This window comes from Acinonyx jubatus, chromosome D1, assembly GCF_027475565.1.
Source record: "Acinonyx jubatus isolate Ajub_Pintada_27869175 chromosome D1, VMU_Ajub_asm_v1.0, whole genome shotgun sequence".
Taxonomy (NCBI): domain Eukaryota; kingdom Metazoa; phylum Chordata; class Mammalia; order Carnivora; family Felidae; genus Acinonyx; species Acinonyx jubatus.
The window spans coordinates 29,157,556-29,176,786 of record NC_069390.1 but is presented as its reverse complement, the minus strand read 5'-3'; the positions used below and the strand labels follow the sequence as shown (position 1 = coordinate 29,176,786).

At 34.6% G+C, this 19,231-nt stretch overlaps 1 protein-coding gene across 6 annotated transcripts in view; it reads left to right on the top strand.

Annotated features, from left to right (window-relative positions):
- ELP4 (elongator acetyltransferase complex subunit 4) overlaps positions 1-19,231 on the top strand; it is a 243,507-nt gene that overhangs the window by 10,573 nt on the left and 213,703 nt on the right. The gene's annotated exons all lie outside the window — the stretch shown is intronic.

Sequence of the window (19,231 nt, the reverse complement as noted above, 5' to 3'; positions counted from 1 at the left end):
AAATTTTCAAATTTCTAAACTTGAAAGAGTCCTTCTTTAATTATTCACAATAAGGATACAGGTTGCAGCCGTGCCAAAATTCTTTGTTTTAAGAGAACAAGTTGGTGGTTGCCAGAAGGGAGAATGGTGGGGAGATGAGTAAAATGGGTGAATGGGAGTGGGAGGTACAGGCATCTGGTTATGGAATGCATACATCACAAGGATGAAAGGCAGAGCATAAAGATTCCAGTCGATGGTATTATAATAGTGTTATATGATGAGAGATCATAACCATACTTCTGGTGAACATAGCATAAGGTATAGAGTTGTCGAATCACTATATTGTATTCCTCGAAACTAATGTGACATTGTGTGTCAACTAAACTTCAATTAAAAATATAGTAAAATAAAATTTTTTAAAAAAGAAAAAACTCTTATTTTACATTATCAGCATTTCTTCATGCCAGTCTGAAGTTTTATGTCCATCATAATAAAACAATATACAGAGAATATTATTTAAGATTTGTTTCAGATATGCAATATTTGTTAAAAATTGGCCTGTATAGTTGCAGCTTATTGCTATCTAAAATATATTAATTTTTAAAGTTTTTTAAGTTTACTTATTTTGAGAGAGAGAGAGTAGGGGAGGGGCAGAGAGAGAATGAGAAAGAGAGAATCCCAAGCTGGTTCTGCACTGCCAGATCATTACCTGAGCTGAGATCAAGAATCAGATGCTTAACCAACTGAACCACCCAGGTGCCCCTAAAATATATTAATTTTTAAAAATCATGCCATTGAGTCATTTTGGTCCTGTTTTCAGTCATCATATTTAACATAACCATTAGTTTCCGTGCAGCTCTTGGTGATAAAATATTTGTCAGTTTCTTACCAGCCATTTACTTTGATCACTACAATAGAATTTTCTGGACATTTACCTAGTGCCAAGTCTCTGAATAATATATAACATTTAAGAAAAAATTAAGTAAAATATGTTCTATAAAATATTTGTGTCACCCATCAGTTTTTAAGGACTTAGGGTACAGAATTATTCCTAACAGTAGATGTAAGAGGGAGAAATACCCTGTAATTGAGAATTTCTAGAAATGGTGATGTCAGTCTCATTTTTAAAAACTTATCTTTTAGTTAAGAATTGTTGAAGGATTTTATGGAAAAAATAATTCACAGTTTTAATATCAATAAATAAATACATAAAATACAAAAGGATATCTAGAGAAAATTCGGTTGTCCTTTCAGTTGTTCATCCCCATACCCAGAGACAATACTGTCCTAGTATCTTCCCCAAATATTTTTACTTAAGAAATAAACATGGGAGCACTCTGCTTTTTCCACTTAACACATCTTAGAAATCAGTCCATGTGCATTCATATGCCTCATTCTTTTAACAACTGTGTAAGATTTCATTATATGGATGTGCCATAATTTATTTAAATAATTCCCTATTGATGAATTTAAGTTCCATTTTTCTATTGCTAACAATGCTATTGTACATAATCTTGTATACAAGCTTTGCATACATATGTAAATATCTGTAGACTTGGACACTTGGGTGGCTCAGTTGGTTGAGCGTCCAACTCTTGCTTTCGGCTCAGGTCGTGATCCCAGGGTCATTAGATCAAGCCCCATGTCCAGCTCTGTGTTGAGCGTAGAGCCTGCTTGATATTCTCTCTCTCCCTCTGCACCTCTCTCCTGCTCATGCTCTCTGTCTCTAAAATAAAATTTAAAAAAATATTTTGAAAAATATCTGTATAATGAATTCTAAGATATAGAGTTGCTTAGTTGTTAAGCATGTTAAATTGTATTAGGTACTATTAGCGTGCTAATTGGCATATTATTAGCATTGTATTAGATATTAATAGATTGCTCTCCCAAGAGATTATACCATCTTTTACTTCAGTCAGTCAGCAGTTATAAGAATACACCAGTGAGTTTACCCTCACCCTGACAACACTGTATCTTATCAAACATTTAAATTTTTACCAGTCCAAACAAGTGAAAAGTAAAGAATGACATTTCATCATTTGGGCCTCAGACTTTTCTCTTTAATAACTAAAAATCTGGGAAGTTATTATAATAGTTTTTAAAATATGCAACTGAAATTTATTTATTTATTTAAAAAAAATTTTATGTTTATTTTTGAGAGACAGAGTCGAGTTGGGGAGGGGCAGAGAGACAGAGACACAAAATCCAAAGCAGGCTCCAGGCTCTGAGCTGTCAGCACAGAACCTGATGCGGGGCTCAAACCCACAAACTGTGAGATCGTGACCTGAGCTGAAGTTGGACACTTAACTAATTGAGCCAACCAAGTGCCCCTAAAATGTGCAACTAAATTTTAATTGTTTGCTCCAGTGGAAGTATCTGGATATGATATGATATGATACTAGGAATCCACTGATTATTTATGATTTATTCAGTGAACGTTCATTGAACACACAGGTATATGCTAGATATTGGGGTTATACATATAAATAAAATACTCACTTCCCTGACAGAACTTTGCACCTGTGGAGGAGACATATGTAAAGCAAATAACTACAATATAATAAGTTAAATACCATAATAGATGTGTCTATTATTATTACATTTTAACATTGGTTGTAGCTAGAACAGGGGACTGCTATTGATTTTTATATATTGATCTTATCACCAGCAACTTTTTTTTTATTTTTATTTTTTAATTTACATCCAAATTAGTTAGCATATAGTGCAACAATGATTTCAGGAGTAGATTCCTTAAGTTTTGAATAGTTTATAGATTTACTTGTGTATTATAATTGGCCAATCATCTTCTGCAAATATTGATAATGTTATTTCATAACAGATTTTGGTATCTGTTTTGGTATCTGGAAGTGGGTGCTTCCATAACAAATACCAAAAAATATGGGAGTGGCTTTGGGACCAGGTAGTAGGCAAAAGCTGGAAGGATTTTGAGGAGCACATTAGAGAGATCCTAAATTGCCATGAACAGATTGTTAGTAGAAATATTATACTCTAATGACAGTGAGAGTGAAAAGGAACTGAAGACCATGTTATTGAAAGCCAGAAGATGGGGAATCCTTGTTATATAGTGGCAGAAAGCATAGTGACATTGTTGTCTGCAGTTATATGGGAACAGAACACATACATGCCTAATGAACTTGATCTAGCAAAGGAGATATTTTTATCAAGAGTAATAAGGAAAAACTCAGACAAGAATAACTAAAGCATAGTAACATTAAAAAAAAAGTCTATTTCTGATGAAATATCAGTTCACCAATGTTTTTATTATACTTGGTATTCAATAACTGTTTGTTGAATAATGATTAAATAAAAGAATGTGACAAGTATAAGACACAGGCCTTACCTTTATAGTCTGGTTTTTCCGTAAAGCTAATATTTTGAATCTTCTTAGTATTATTTATGCTCTACTATCAATTTCTATGTGTTGAAGATTTTTGAAAATATATATAACTGTGGGAAACTTAGTTTCATCATCTATTAGCTTGTTTTCTTTAGAAAACCTTAAAGCAAAATTTGGAAACATTTTCACATTTTTGAAAGATTAGATTAGAAGAAGGAGTTTTATATACTAGGTTCTCTACTTTTCTTCATTGCCAAGTCAATACAACTTGTACAGTGAATGAAATTTGCCTTAAAAAAATGGATGAATAGTTCTAAATATAAACCAATTATGGAGATTTAAGGTTAGTGGTTGGTAGCATAGGATATTACTATGTTGCTCATCACTCAAATATTTTTTTTTAATTCCAGAAGTTGAAGAACATTAAAGCATGAATATGTTTGCATTAATAGTTTATCACTTATAGATTGTCAATTTTTAAACCATTTCTCTTCAAATAGATTACCAACGTACTAAGGCATGTGCATAAGTGTGTGCGTGAGTATGGGCCTGCAGAGCAGCGTGTTTATAATTTCAGTAGCAATGGAACTGTGAAAACTAGAGCTTATGAGCACTGCCAGAGACCCAGAGTAGGTCTACTTTAGACCTTCCAAATACAGCTAACTAAATAAATATGAATTTATAACAGACCATTCTCAATTGAATGAGTACAGGCCCAATACATTTATTTAGAAAATCAAAGATTTTTCCTAAAATATGTTTCATTCTTTAGTACTGGACTGGGTTTTGAGATGTTTTATATTTAAATGCTTTCTGGCAGTCTGGTACAAGGGTAAAATTGGGACATCTTAAAAGTATCAAAAGTGAAGGAATGGCATAAATATTTAGAGTTTTTACAGCTTCTTTTAAAATAAAGGATCTTGATCTGTTTGCAGAGATATTGAGCATCAAAGAGATTTAGTGGAAGTTGCCAGTCATTAAAATACAAGTTATGTGACATTTATGAGCCCATTATTTTTAAATTAATCTCTTATGTTAATTATATCATTTTAGGAGCCTGCTTCAGCTTCTGTGTCTCCTTCTCTCTCCCCCTCCCTCTCTCCCTCTCTCTCTCTCTCTCAAAAATAAATAAACATTAAAAAAATTAGAATCTTCCACTCTCTTCACAATTTTAACTTGTTATTAATTCATGTAATATCAAAAACAAAGCACTCTCCATATACTTTTCACAAGATATTATAATACTTTCTTGTCAATTGCCTTAAACCTTTTTGAAATTGCTGAGCTATATTTTTTCTTCCACACCATGTAATGAATTCTGAGCATTTTCCTTATTATGCACGAGTTGGCAAACTGCAGCCTGTGGGCCAGTGACCTATCTATAAATAAAGTTTTATTGGAACACTACCATGCTTAATGATTTGTACATTGTCTATGGCTGTTTTGTCGTCACAAAGCAGAGTTGAGTAGTTTCAACAGAGACTGTATGGTTCACAAGCCTGAAATACTTACTTTCTGACTTTTTAAGAAAAAGCTTGCTAATATCTGTTTTTGTAGTATATTTTGTATTTTTCTTAATTTATTTTATATTAGTATAACTTGTCAAAAGACTAAAATAAGACAAACTGGTATCCATGCAGTTCTTTAGTAAGACCTCCTGACCTTTTGTCCTGAAGCATCTAAGCACCTACGGTGTGTTTAGTACTGCTAGGCAGTATAAATCTTGGGTTTTACCCTTTCTGAACTTAAACTGGATATTGGTTACACATGGAATAAATGAGAACAGTACATATATAATATATAGATATTTTTGCAGACATAAGAGATATGAAAAGACTTAAATTGAATCAAACTATGGGTAGAAATTGAGGGGAGAGGGAGGGAGAAAAGTACTCATATGGAAGCCCATATTACCAAATGCACAAAAGTAGATATCAACATAGTATGCTTATGTAGTAAAGAAGTGAAAGCTCTTCTAAAGCAGAAAGTTTATATTGAGGATTAGTCAAAGGGAAAGTTTGGCCTCCTGGGTCTCTTGCCTCAACTACCTACTTGTAGAATTCAGATTGTAAAACCTCAGAACCTTATACCAGCTTCTCAAACTGCACCGTGCAGAGATGAGGCTGTTCACTTTTCATCCACCATAGGACTCCTGGGATTTTTGTTTGTTTAACTTTATGGCCGGCTAAATCTCTCATGCTTTACCTCCTTGTTATCTTTGGTCGTTGTCCAAGATGTAAGCTGTTCCAATGATCTTTTCTGTTGCTTTTACCTCCATAATACTCTTTATTGCTCTGTAGATTCAAGTTCCTACTATTCTTATCCCTTCTAAATCTTTCCCCTGTATAATACCTATTTCATATAAAATAAGCTCTAATATCTTAAAATACTATCATTGAATATTTTATTGAATTATTTACCATTTATTATGGATTTACTGTGTGCTCTGTATCATGCTAAGCCCTTGACGTGTATTTTATCATTTACTTTCACAACAATCAAATGAGATGTCTATATTTTAGAGGAGAGTGAGATTTTGAGAGAGCAAAGTAACTTGTCCAAGGTCACACACTCAGTAGCTAAGATTTGCAAGCAGGTTTCTCTGACATTAAATCATCATTTTACACTAAAACCTGATGATTCATCTTAATTATTTTCCAGAGTGAGATTTATACCTTTGGCTTTTCTGCCTTTTATATCATCTCACTCCTGCCATATATTGACTTCTTAGTTATTTCCTTCCTGATCTCCAGCCCTCAGTGAGCTTTCGGCATTCACCAGCAAACTTTTGTATCTCTCATCACCTCTTTTTCATTCTCAATAACCTCAGTGATCTTTTAAAACCTCATACTCAAACAACAAACATTACTACTCTCTCCCTCATTTTCTGGAATAACTTGCAGTATTTCACATGAAAGAAAATGGTCTCTTCAGATGACAACTCCCCCAACTTCCCACTGTCAAGCTTCAGTACCCACACATGGGAAAATGTCTCCTGTTTGAGAGTCATCCTTTCACCTGGACACTAGAGCTTTCCTCCTTCCACCTTACCAAGGAATGGCAATATCAGTTTTCTCTTCTTTCTTTAACTTCTCCCTCCTTTTTAGTTCTTTCCTGTGTGTACTTAAACCTGCTCAAATCTGTTTCCAAGCCTCATTTAAAAGAAAAGGAGGAGGGGGAATTCTTCCTTAACCCCACTCCTCCAACTATCCCTTTTTCTCTTCCTTTTACAGGAATCTATACATTTTCATGATATTTAAGTCATTCCTCAGTTTATTTAAGGAAATAGCACATCACTGAAACTGCCTTAGCCAGAGATATTAGTGGCCTTCTCATGGCTAAACCTGAGGAATACTTCTCAGCTCAGCAATTGATGTGGTGAGTCACCCTTTTTTTAATGTTTATTTATTTTTGAGAGAGAGATTGACAGAGCATGCATCCATGCAAGCAAGGAAGGGGAAGAGGTAAAGGGAGACAGAGAATCCCAAGCTGGCTCTACGCTGTTAGCACAGAGCCCAACGTAGCTCGAACCTATGAAACGTGAGATCATGACCTGAGCCAAAATCAAGAATAGGATGCTCAACTGACTGAGCCACCCAGGCGTCTCAAGTCACTTTTTTCTTGAAGTACTCTCTTCCTTTAGATCTTTTATAACATTTTGTTCTAGATTTCCTTCTACCTTTCTGCTTTTATTTTTTTAGACTCCTTTGGCTCAACTTAAAATATTAGTATCCTCTTCCCTCTTCTGGTGCTATATACTCTTCCTGGGAGGTCTCAGTTCCTGCCATAACTAGAATGACCAGGGGTGGAAAAAACTCATTTTATGAAATCTGTAGACATTGATGCATACATAGGATCAACAGAGAAATGCAGAGATCATATTCAACTCCCTTTCAACATTTTCTCTTGAATATCTCTCAAAATCAATGTGTCCAGAGCTGAACTTCCCTTATCTCCAAATTCTACCCCAGTCCTCCAAATCTGTCCCTCTTCCTATGATTACTAGATTATTCAGGCTACCAAGTGACACATGCCAGAGACCTGAGTGATGTACTTGTTTCTCCACTGTATACATCCAGTAATCATTAAATCCCAAGGTTTTTAACCTTTTAAATATCTTAAAATTCTGTCTACTTCTTTCTATTCTTGCTGCTATGACCCTAATTTGGCCATAATCCACAACTTTCACTAAATTATTGTAACAGCTCCTTAGGTTGCTTCCAATGTTTTCTTGCTTCAGTTCATTTTCATACTGTAGCTAGAATGAACTTTCTGATATAAAAATCTAAAGGTAATCATGATATACCCTTACTTAAGACCTTTCTGTGCTATCAATTTTAACATAATGCCCAGCTTCCTTAGCCTAGAAGATAAGGCCTTTAATGATCTGTCACTGCTGATTCACTTCAGGCTTGTCTCTTCTCATGCCCTCACCTCTTTCTTCAAGCATATCATCCTAGGCTTTTAATTCCATCCATTTACCATTCTCTCCAGGCCTTTGCTTAAATTCTTTCTTGCTGCCTCCTTTTTTTCCTTTCTTATCCTAGCTCTTAATCATCTCTTAGATCTCCACCTAGATTCTCTTCCAGAAAGGCTTCCTTAACTATTGCTTTCCTTACCCTCAGCCCACTTAGTATTCCTCCTCTATACTTCTGTAGTATTGTTTATCTACTTTATCATGGAACGTACTACACTTTTTTGAAAATAGTTAACCATGTATCTTATTCAGTAGACTGTAAGCTCTGTGACCATGGCAACTATGTAAGGGCACCATGAATAAATGCTTGAATGAATGAATGCTGTGAAAGCCTGGCTAAAAACAGTTACTTTATACTGGTAAGAAATAGGTAGTCATGGAGTATTTTGAGCTATGAAGAACTATTTTGAAGGATGTACTTCAGGAATAAAGTGAAAACTTGAAGTGATGGAAATACTAATTACTCTAATCGAAACATGAGATGATGTCTGTTACTATACTTTTGAGACTTTAAACCATAAATTCATCACATATTTTGATATAACAATGCTACCTAATTTTTCTATTTCTGCATTTCATTATGTGTATTAGATTATAAATGTTTCACTATCTATTCTTAGATTGCTGTGGTATAAAATACCATTTCCCTACATTTTTCCTCTTTTAGTAGGTCCCTCTCAAGAATGTTGATTCTTCTGTTCTTTCTAAATGTGTGGGAGATAAAGGAGAGACAAGAGATAGGATGATTCCCAGATGTTTGGCCTGAGAAGGTTTGGAGTTAGTACCATTAGGTGAAGTCAGAAAAGGAGGAGAAGGAGCAAATGTTGATGTGAAGTATGAATTCGGTTTAAACATACTGAAGTTTATGAGTATTAAATTTAGGCTAGAGAAAAATATTTTGGATTTGTCAATATTATTTGACTGATACTTTATGCAACTGATACTTTTTGGTTGAAGTCATTCATAGGTATATATTAGAATGCCCAGATTTGTAGACCATGGAGGATCCATAGATGGAACTTTGGGGGGGGGGTCTCTTAATTCCCTGAAATTACATGTAAATTTGTATATGACTGTGTATATTGTTAGAATAAGGTATAACTTGCATCATATTCTCAGAGTGAATCTGTGATTCCAGGAAAGACTAAGAATATCTAGAGTAAAAAGAAAAGCAAATCAAAGTCTAAAGCCAAAGCATATCAGTTAAGGGATAGGTAAAGGAAAATAAGCCCATGAAAGAGATACGAGCATAGCCTCTGGAATCATACTGGCTGATTCAACTCATAGCCCTGATCTTTACTAACTGTGTCACCTTAGGCAAGGGGCTTGCCTTCCCTGTGCCTTCCTTTTCTTACCTATAAGATAGGGATTAACAACATTTATCTTACAAGTTATTATGAGGATTAAGTGAACTAATGCATGACAAGTACATTGCACCATGTTTAGCATATAGTTAGTGGTCAAGATTAGTTATGTATTACTTTTTACAGGATGTTGAGGAGCTCAGAAGTGTTGACCATAGCCCAAAGTGAGAAAAAGAAAGCGAAGATGAAAGTTTCCCCATTCCTGCAGTTGGGATTAAATACTTCCTTGCAGGTCCAGAGATCCACCACAGCTACTTCCTCATAACTGTTACCATCACCACCATTAGTAAGCATCACAGACAAAGATTGGAGAGAGCAAGAGTGTAATATTCAAGTTCAAAAGTGATCCCTCACTCAGGCAGGTAAGGCGGTACAATTCCTAAGAGCATCAGTCATAGACATTGAGGATCCTTACAAGAAGCAAAGACTGGCATCCTTGTTTCCCAATTGACTTCTTGCTAAACTTCTGAACCTGTAAGCCCTTCAGTGAGTAGTGCATGGTGAGAGAGTCCTTGGAGGAAGCCTGTTTTAAATCTCCCAGGGTTTGTCATCATTCCCGACAACAACACTGTTTTCTGTGTCTGGTGTAGGAAAAGGACAGAAGCCTGCTGGGAGAGATTATATAAATAGCCAAAATAATAATGATAGCAATAGCTAATATTACCAGAGCAGAATTTGAATATGAATTACTGGCCACCCTCCCCCCCAAAACCTAGATTCCACCTCAGAAGGGTTTCTCAGCAGCAGATGTGACCAAAATGAAACTGAGCACTACCCACAAAAACCACACTTACCACCTACATAGAAACCACCACAACTTCAAAGGCTACAAAACAGCAGGCTTAACTAGACCAGATCATAGTGAGGCTAAGGACATCTCTCCCTAACCAGACAGCCAATTATGTAAGCTGATCACTGCCACGTTTTTCCCCCTGATCTCCTAACAACAGAACTAGGACTTGGAAAGAAGACATGGAGGAAGAGGCATTTTAGAATCTTCCTCTCCTTTGGAACCCCTCTGTCCCACTAAGACTTTCAAGTTACAAGTCTCAGTCTCCACTAAAGGAGAAGGAATGTTTGCACTGAATATTAAAGTTTTAAACTTGACTGTTCCAAGTTTTAATAACTGAAACTGGTGACAAAGTCATGGAATTAGCTCTAGATGTCAAGAGATGAGAAAGGAAGATTTGGCATAGCTTAGTTGAAAGTAGTGACTAGAGGGGCGCCTGGGTGGCTCAGTCAGTTAAGCGTCCGACTTCAGCTCAGGTCATGATCTCACGGTCCGTGGGTTTGAGCCCCGCGTCGGGCTCTGTGCTGACAGCTCAGAGCCTGGAGCCTGTTTCAGATTCTGTGTCTCCCTCTCTCTGTGACCCTCCCCCGTTCATGCTCTGTCTCTCTCTGTCTCAAAAATAAATAAACGTTAAAAAAAAATTAAAAAAAAAAAAGAAAGAAAGTAGTGACTAGAGAAATTTAATAGAAGCAATTCATATTTATTTACCAAGGAATTGAGTCTAAAGAAACAGGGCAATTGGGAACAAGAAGTGTCTTAAAAATAGAGCATGAATGGAGAAGGAGAGTATAATTTCAGGAAGAAATTTGTCCTTGATAATAGCTGCAATAGACAAATGAAATAAGAAAGATTTTAAAGTGTCCCAGAAAACAGACAATTAGAAAGTCTTTGGTGACTTTGTTAGCATTCCCAACACAATGAAAGGGGCAGCTCTTTTGGACTTTGATGTTAAGAAAAATTGATATTCCTGTTATTCCTATCTATTAGGCTTCATTCTACCTCTTGTGTGATTCCATTTACATATGACAGTCCATCAGATATTTGGAGACAGGTCTCTTACATCCTTTGGGTCTCTTTTTCTTCAACCTAAGTATCCTTTTTCTCATGCTTTCAAGTTCTTTCACCCTCCTGGTCACTTCATTCTGAATATGCTTTAGTTTGTGTAAGTCCCTGAATGAAATATATACTATTGCCAGTATGGTCCACTACTGTAGAATAGACTAGGACTTCCATCTCTCAACCTAAGAATTAGACTGTTAATTCAGGCCAAAACTACATTTGCTTTTTGGCGATTTTGTCACATCGTTATCATTTTTGCTTTTCCAGTGTTATGGGGATTCACTCAATAGATTAATTAAATGCTTAATGTACAACCTCAAAATTTGTTTCACAAAAATGGTGACTTTCAGCTTGAAGAGCGTATTGTTTTTTGCTCAACTCTAAATAGGTGATCTTCCTCCTATTAGTTTTGACTGCCACATAGGAGTCTTTGAAAAAACTGTGTGTGTGTATATGTGTGCATGTGTGTGTGTGTGTGTGTGCATGTATACTAGGGTGTGTTTTCAGCCAAACTTCAGTAGATCTGGCTGATTTACAAGACAAGATAGATTTTTGTTTTTTCCTTAATTATACAAATTATACTACTAAATGTATAGTATGTGCCTACTGCTAGCAATACAACAATAAAATACATTCTCTGCCATGAGGGTCTTTTAGCTTGGTGGAGAAATTTCAGTATGTATATTAAATGCTACTGTAGGAGTTAACAAGATGCTCCAGGGCACTCTGGTCATCTCACCCAGCCTTGAGGAAAGCTTCTCCAACGATGAGTTTACCTAATTTGGGTCTGGGAGGGACTTTTGAGGGAATTAGCTAACCAAAAAGGTGAAGTAATTTATGCAACACGTCCTGACTTAAGATGCAGTATAGCAACTAGAGATATTAATTTAAGTTATAAGTGTAGATAAGATCAGTAGGAATTGTATATAGGTAGGAAAAAAGTTACAACTCACACTCATTTAAAACATAAGTAGAAAAAGAGGAATTCTGCCATCTAGTTTATTGTCACTCTTCATTAATGATACATCACTCAATATTTTTTATTATCTGTGACTCTCCCTAGTTTATGCAGTACTTACCTAATATAGTTGCTCATTCCCTTACTAGTGTATAGATGTAACCTTAATTTTACAAATAATTATTTTAGTTAGGCTTATTTCTCATTTACTTTTACTGAGAAGTTGTTAAACAACCACCATGTCCTTTTATAGGGAAATGACAGTATGATACCACTTTTAACGCAAATATTTTTATTATACACATTAAACTCTGCTCTTTGGCGGTGACCACACAGAGCATATAGACCAGGTTAAAGGATTTAGTTCTTTCTCCCAACAGCAATGAGAAACCACTGAAAGGTTTTAAGTTGGGAAGTGAAATGATTGGGTTTGTATTTTCAAAAGGTTACTACTAAATTGGAGGATTAGAGTGGATGCGAAGAAATAAGAGGTGATTGCAGTGGTATAGGCAAGAGTTTTTGGTAGCATGATTAGGGGAGTGACACTGTGGTGTCAAAATGGTGTCGACAAGAGTTCTTGGTAGCATGATTAGGGGAGTGACACTGATTTGAGTGACAATCAAATTTTAGAAATACTTTGAAAATAAATATAACAGGATTTTAAGGATGGGGAAAGGAATGCATTGGTGGGAGAGAGAGAAGAGGAATCAAAAATAAGTCCTGATTTCCTAAAAACTGAAATGACCACATTTGGAAGAAAAAAATAATGAGTTACTGAGTTCCGTCTTGGATATGTGTGATTTGAGGCACTTTTGTACTTCTGTATTTAATAACAACAAAAGGGCCCGTGGGTGGCTCAGTAGGTTAAGTGTCTGACTCTTGATTTCAGCTCAGGTCATGATCTCGTGGTTGGTGAGTTCAAGACCTGTGTTGGACTCTGCACTGACAGTGTAGAACCTGCTTGGGATTCTCTCTCTCCCTCTCTCTCTGTTCCTCCCCAACTTGTGCTTGCACTCTTTCTCTCTCTTTCTCAATCAATCAATCAATCAATAATTTAATAATAACAAAAGCCTAAAAGCAGGAAAAGTCCATGGTAGAGAGATGATGACATAAATTCTAGTACATACATTTTCTAGAATATTATGGCCCCTGAAACATGACAGCTACAAGACTATGAAACATGTGAAAATAGGAGAACATAAAATTCAGTAATAATTGTAACCATGTAGGAAAACACCACAGAAAAAGTACTGAAAGGAAATATAGCACAGTTTAGCAATTCTGTGAAAGTGATGGATGGTGGAAGAGTTTTTAGAAATTTATTTTCCATATTGTAAAATGTCAGCCTTAGAAAGTAAAATTTTTAGTATCCAATTTGGTTTTTACATCAGTGATTTTTAATTACCTGTGTTTATATGGTTGCTTCTGTAAACTAACCCACTAGTAATTCCTTAAGGTAAAATCAATTCTTTTTTTAAACATGACTTTCTTGTTTTTTTTTTTTTTTCCTAAAGTTGAATAGAGATAAATTGTTAGTTATGTAAAGTGAGTGTCCCGCCCTCCCCCCAGTATGATAACTGCATTAGAGAATAGGCAGTGCCGGTCACCTTACCTCCATCCGTCTCTGTTCTCTTTTCCACCTGTCAGCTGTAAGCAGTACAGAGGCATTGAAAGTGTTTTTCCCTTACACACAAAACTTTCATGAAATGCTCCTAAATCCATGTCAAGCCCATTTTGCGTCTTTTAGATTTGTGGATATTCACTTGCAATGATAGTATTAAAGAACTATGTTCTTTAATATATACAATTGAACTTGATGTAAATCTACTATACTTTTGATCATGGATTTGCTCTAATTCACTGTACTGAGAAGGTTTATCAACAAGTTACCACCTGCTGTTTTAATTGCACCTTAAGAAAGCGTTTCAATAAACCAACTTTACTGAACTATAAATGACACACAATGAAATGGACCCATTTTAAGTGTATATGTTAGTTACATTTTACAAATGTGTATATACATAGAACCACCACAGCAATCAAGATATAAAACATTTCCATGCATCTTCCAAAATTTCCTCATGCCCAAAAAAGTTTTCTGGCCCCAAACATCTAACTCCTTTCTATCACTAGAGATTAATTTTACTTTCTGTAGAATGTCACATAAAGGCAACCATGCCATGCATAATTTTTGTGTCAGCTTTTTTCACTTAGCTTAATGTTTTTGAGATTAATCTATGTTGCATGTACATTATTTTATTGTTTAGAAGTATTTCATTTGTGAATGTACCATTCGTCTTTTCCATTCACAAATTGATGGGCATTCGTGTTGTTTACAGCTTTTGGATGTTACCAAAATTGCCATAAACATTCTGTATAAAACTATGTATGGACATGTGTTTTCATGTCTCATGGATAAAAATGCAGGAGTAGCATTGCTGGTTCGTTTAAGTGTAAGTTTAACTTTATCAGAAATTGCCAAACTATCTTCTGAAGCAGCTGTACCATTTTGCATTGCCACTAGCAATGTAGGAGCATTTTATTTGTTCCACATTCTTGTCAATACTTAGTATTGTATTTTTATTTTACCTTTCTAGTAGGATTGTAGTGGTCTCTCACAGTGTTTTTTGGGTTTTTTTCCAGGGTTTAATACAGTTAAACTTATTTTTATACATTTACTGGATATTCATATGTCTTCTTTTGTGAAGGGTGTATTCAGATCTTTTGCTCGTTTTTATATTAGGTGGTTTGTCCTCATGGAATTAGAAGACTTTTTAGTATATATACTGGATACTAGTTCTCTATCAGATATATGTATTGCAAATATTTTCTTTCTGTAGCTTGCTATCCATTTTTTTTCTGTTATGGTTCATGCTTCCATACCTTGAGAAATCTACTCCAAGGTTGCAAAGTTATTCCCTATGTTTTCTTCTAATAGTTTTATTGTTTCAGCTCTTATATTTAGTTTTGTGATACATTTCAAGGTAAATATTTGAGTATTAGTATGAAGTAAGATAGAAATTTTGTTGGTTGTTTTTTTTTAATTTATAGTCTGGGGTAAGACTGAGATTTTTTATTGTGTTTTGCATCTGGGTACCCATTATTCCAGGACAATTTGTCAAAAAAAAAAAAAACCAGTTATTTCTCCACCTTTGTAAAAAATCAGTCATGTGGGTTTATTTCTGGACTCTATCCTTTTATATTGATTTCTATTTCTATCCTTTAGCTAATTCCATATTGCCTTGATTATAGCTTTATCCTAAGTCTTGAAATCAGATAGTAAGTCCTCCAACTGTTCTTTTTCAAATTTGTTGGACTATTCTAGGAACTTTGGATTTCTATGTAAATTTCAGAATTAGTTTATCAGTTTCTCCAAAAATCATATGGGATTTGCATTGGAATTCCATTAAAACTATAGATCAGTTTAGAAAGATTTGAGTCTTGTATTCCCTGAACAGGATATACTTCTCTATTTATTTAGGCTTTCTTTACTTACTCTCAGAATATTTTGTACTTTTCATTGTGGGGCTAATTCATGCACATATATTGTCAAATTTCTCCAAAATATTTCATGGTTTTTTCAATTGATCATAAATGGAATTTCTAAAATTTCAGTTTCTAAAGTAAGATTTTAATATTTTGAAGTGTTTTGCAACTTGTTTTTTGGAATAGCATGTGGTTTATCTTGGTGTACATTCTAGATGCACTAAAGAATGTATATTCCAGAAGCAGTGCTATCAACAATAGCCAAATTATGGGAAGAACCCAAATGTCCATCAACTGATGAATGGATTAAGAGGATGTGGCGTGTGTGTGTGTGTGTGTGTGTGTGTGTGTGTGTGTGTAATGGAATACTACTCAGCAATGAAAAAGGATGAAATATCTTGCCATTTATAACAGTGTAGATGTATCTGGAGGATATTATGCTAAGCAAAATAAGTCAGTCAGAGAAAGACAGATATCATATGATTTTACTCATATGTGGAATTTGAGAAACTCAACAGATGAACATAGGGGAAGGGAAGGAAAAATAAGATAAAAACAGAGAGGGAGGAAAACCATAAGAGACTCCAAATACAGAGAACAAACAGGGTTGATGGGAGTGGGGTAATTGGTGATGGGTATTAAGAAGGGCACTTGTTGGGATGAGCACTGGGTGTTATATGTAAGAGATGAATCACTTGGTTCTACTCCTAAAGCCCAGACTATACTGTATGTTAACTAACGAGAATAAAAAAAAAAAAAGAATGTATATTCTGGAACTGTATATTATCTAATTCAAAGTTGATAAGGTTCAGATTTTCTATTTTCTAAATGATTTTTCTCTTTAGCTGTTCTGCCAGTTACTAAGAAATGTATGATAAAATCTCCAAATTGAACTTATGTCTATCTTAGTTCTGTCAGTTTTGCTTTAAACAGTTGTATTTTTTTCAGAAATTCAAAGAAACAATTTATCCACACCCATCTATGCACATAAGTACATATATATACATGATCACAGAGTGTTATAATTTCTTACATATTTGTCATTATTTATATTCTTTATTCCTTCCTGTAAATGCAGTTTAACGTGTTGTGTAATTTTCCTTTAGCTTTTAGGTCCTGTCGTACAAGTCTGCTGTCCTATCTGAAAATAGCATTTCACCTCAGTTGTTGAATGTGTTTTACACATTGATAATTTTTTATTACTTGTTTCTCTTTCAACTCTTATAATATATAATTACCATATCCTCCAGCCTTTGTTGTTTCCGATGAAAAATCACTTGTTGATTTTATCATTGTGCCTCTGTATGTCATATGTCATTTCTCCCTGCTGCTTCTAAGATTTAACCATGGTGTACTTAGATTTGGGGAGTTTTTTTGGGGTTTTTTTTTTTTTTTTGCATTTATCCTAGGAGAGACTTCTTATACTTCTTAGATCTGTAACTGAATATTTGATCAAATAGAAAATTTAAATACTGTTTCTGTTTCTTATTGTCTCCCAGTGACTAGGACTCATGTTTTGGACTGCTCTGTATTGTTCCACATCTCTGAGGTTCTGTTCAATTTTCTTAATTTTTTTCCTTGTTCTTCAGATTTCATCATTTCTGTTGATCTCCCTTCAGATGTACTGATTGTTTTTTTTCCTTCCTTCATCTCCAATCTACTCATGAAATCACAAATAAGTTTTTCCTATAAGGAATAATAATTTTAAGCTCTAAATTTTCTGTCATTCATTTGTATAGTTTCTTGTCCTCTTTCGATATTCCTTTTCTGTTCACTTATTGATATATTTTCCTTTAATACTTTTAATGCATTTTACTTTGAGTCAGTTTCTGTAGGTTGTGTTTTCCTTAGTGTGGATCACATTCAGTAATTTTTGGTTGAAATCTTCACACTGTAAAAAATGCATTGATTATGAATTCTATTCTGTTTTCCTGAGGATTTCAGGTTTTTTGTTTTAATAGACAGTTAATTTGCCTGATCTTAAATTAACTCTCATTTCAATATATTGTGCAGCAGATAGTATCTCTGCTCGATTTTCCAGATTTTAGGTATTGCTTTTTTAACTTGGTCACACAGGGCTGTCTCTTACAATCAGAATTTAGAAGAGAACCAAATATTTGTACAGAATTTATACTCAGATTTGGGGGCTCACACTTTCTATGGTTCTCAGCCCTGAGTTTTGTCCTCTGCCACCTCAAGTCAGTGAGACTTCAGCTTTCTTTAATACAAGATTCTGCTCTCAGGTGGGGAAATAAATGCCTTCAGGGGAGCATTAAATTTGTAAATCTCACATGATTTAATTGTCTTTCAAGTTTATCCTGTTCTCTCTTTCCTACTTAACTGTTTCTTTCTCCCTCTCATGCATAGATAATAGATGGCTTAGAGGTCAACCAGGGATTTAGGCACATTTGATAACATTTGCGGAACTCTTACTTCAAGGATTTTTCCCTTAAACTTTCAGCTGTTTTCTGAACTCTACATTCTGCTATCTCAAGCTGGAAAGGATTTGAATTAAAGCTGCCAGAGCTAAGGGAGGTTAAGAACACTTTTAAGCAAAAAAGCCAGAAATTAGAAATTCTTACATGTCATGATCACAGTCTTTCAAAAGGAAACTGCTGTGGTTTCTGTTTTTCGTTGCTTTCCAATGCCTTCAGATATTTTTTAATGATTTTTTTTTCAGGCTTTATAATTATAGCTGCAAGAAGCTTTGCACAGTGCTAACATTACCACAAATTCAAACTTTCTTAGGAATATTTTTTAATAATGAGACACCTGGGTGGCTCAGTTGATTAGGAATATTTTTTAATAGTGTGGGTTTTACAGATATTAACAATGCCTGACATATTACAGGAACTCAATTAATATTTGTTGAATAAATTAATCATGGCTTCTCTTTTTTTAGATAATGCAATAAATTTACCTTTGTCTCTGGTTTTGTGTTGTCTTCAAAGTATTAAAGGAAAGAAGACTGATATAAAAATGTAGGCATGTAGCTATCAGTAATATTAAGAAAACAAAGATATACTGAAGTTGTTTATATTATGTCACAAAATCACAGAAATATTAACACATTTCTGTCAAACCTGACACATCATTTTTTCATAAAAATTCAGAAAGAAGGGAGGATGAAGGAATAATGAAAGGTAAAAGGACCGTTTACTAGGAAATCATTTAGTACAAATTTAAGAACTCTCAACTGAAAATCTTCAATTTTAAATTGCTATTGGATATAAAGCCTAAAACACAAATGTAGAAGTAATACTATTTTTACAAATTTTATAAATATTAATTTTCAGGCTACATACACTAAGTGCTTAATTGTTGTGACATGTAAGAAATTAAGTGTGAGTTTACAAACTGATTGGTAGATAAGAATAGCCATTTTAATGTTTCTTTACTTTTGAGAGAGAGAGAGAGAGAGAGAGAGAGAGAGCACAAATGGAGAAGGGACAGACAGAGAAAAGGAGGCACAGAATCTGAATCAGGCTCCAGGCTCTGAGCTGTCAGTGCAGAGCCAACACTGGACTCGAACTCACAAACTGTGAGATCATGACCTGAGCCAAAGTTGGATGCTTAACCAACTAAACTACCCAGGCACCCCAAGAATAGCCATTTTAGAGGTGCAATGCCTAAAAAAAAAATCTTAGTAAAGACAAAATATCTGTGATTTCCTTGCTATAAGCATACATAATCCTCTAAATTTTGTGGATATCAGAAGTGGTGCAATAGATTGAGAAAAATTTTGTAATCAGACTATATT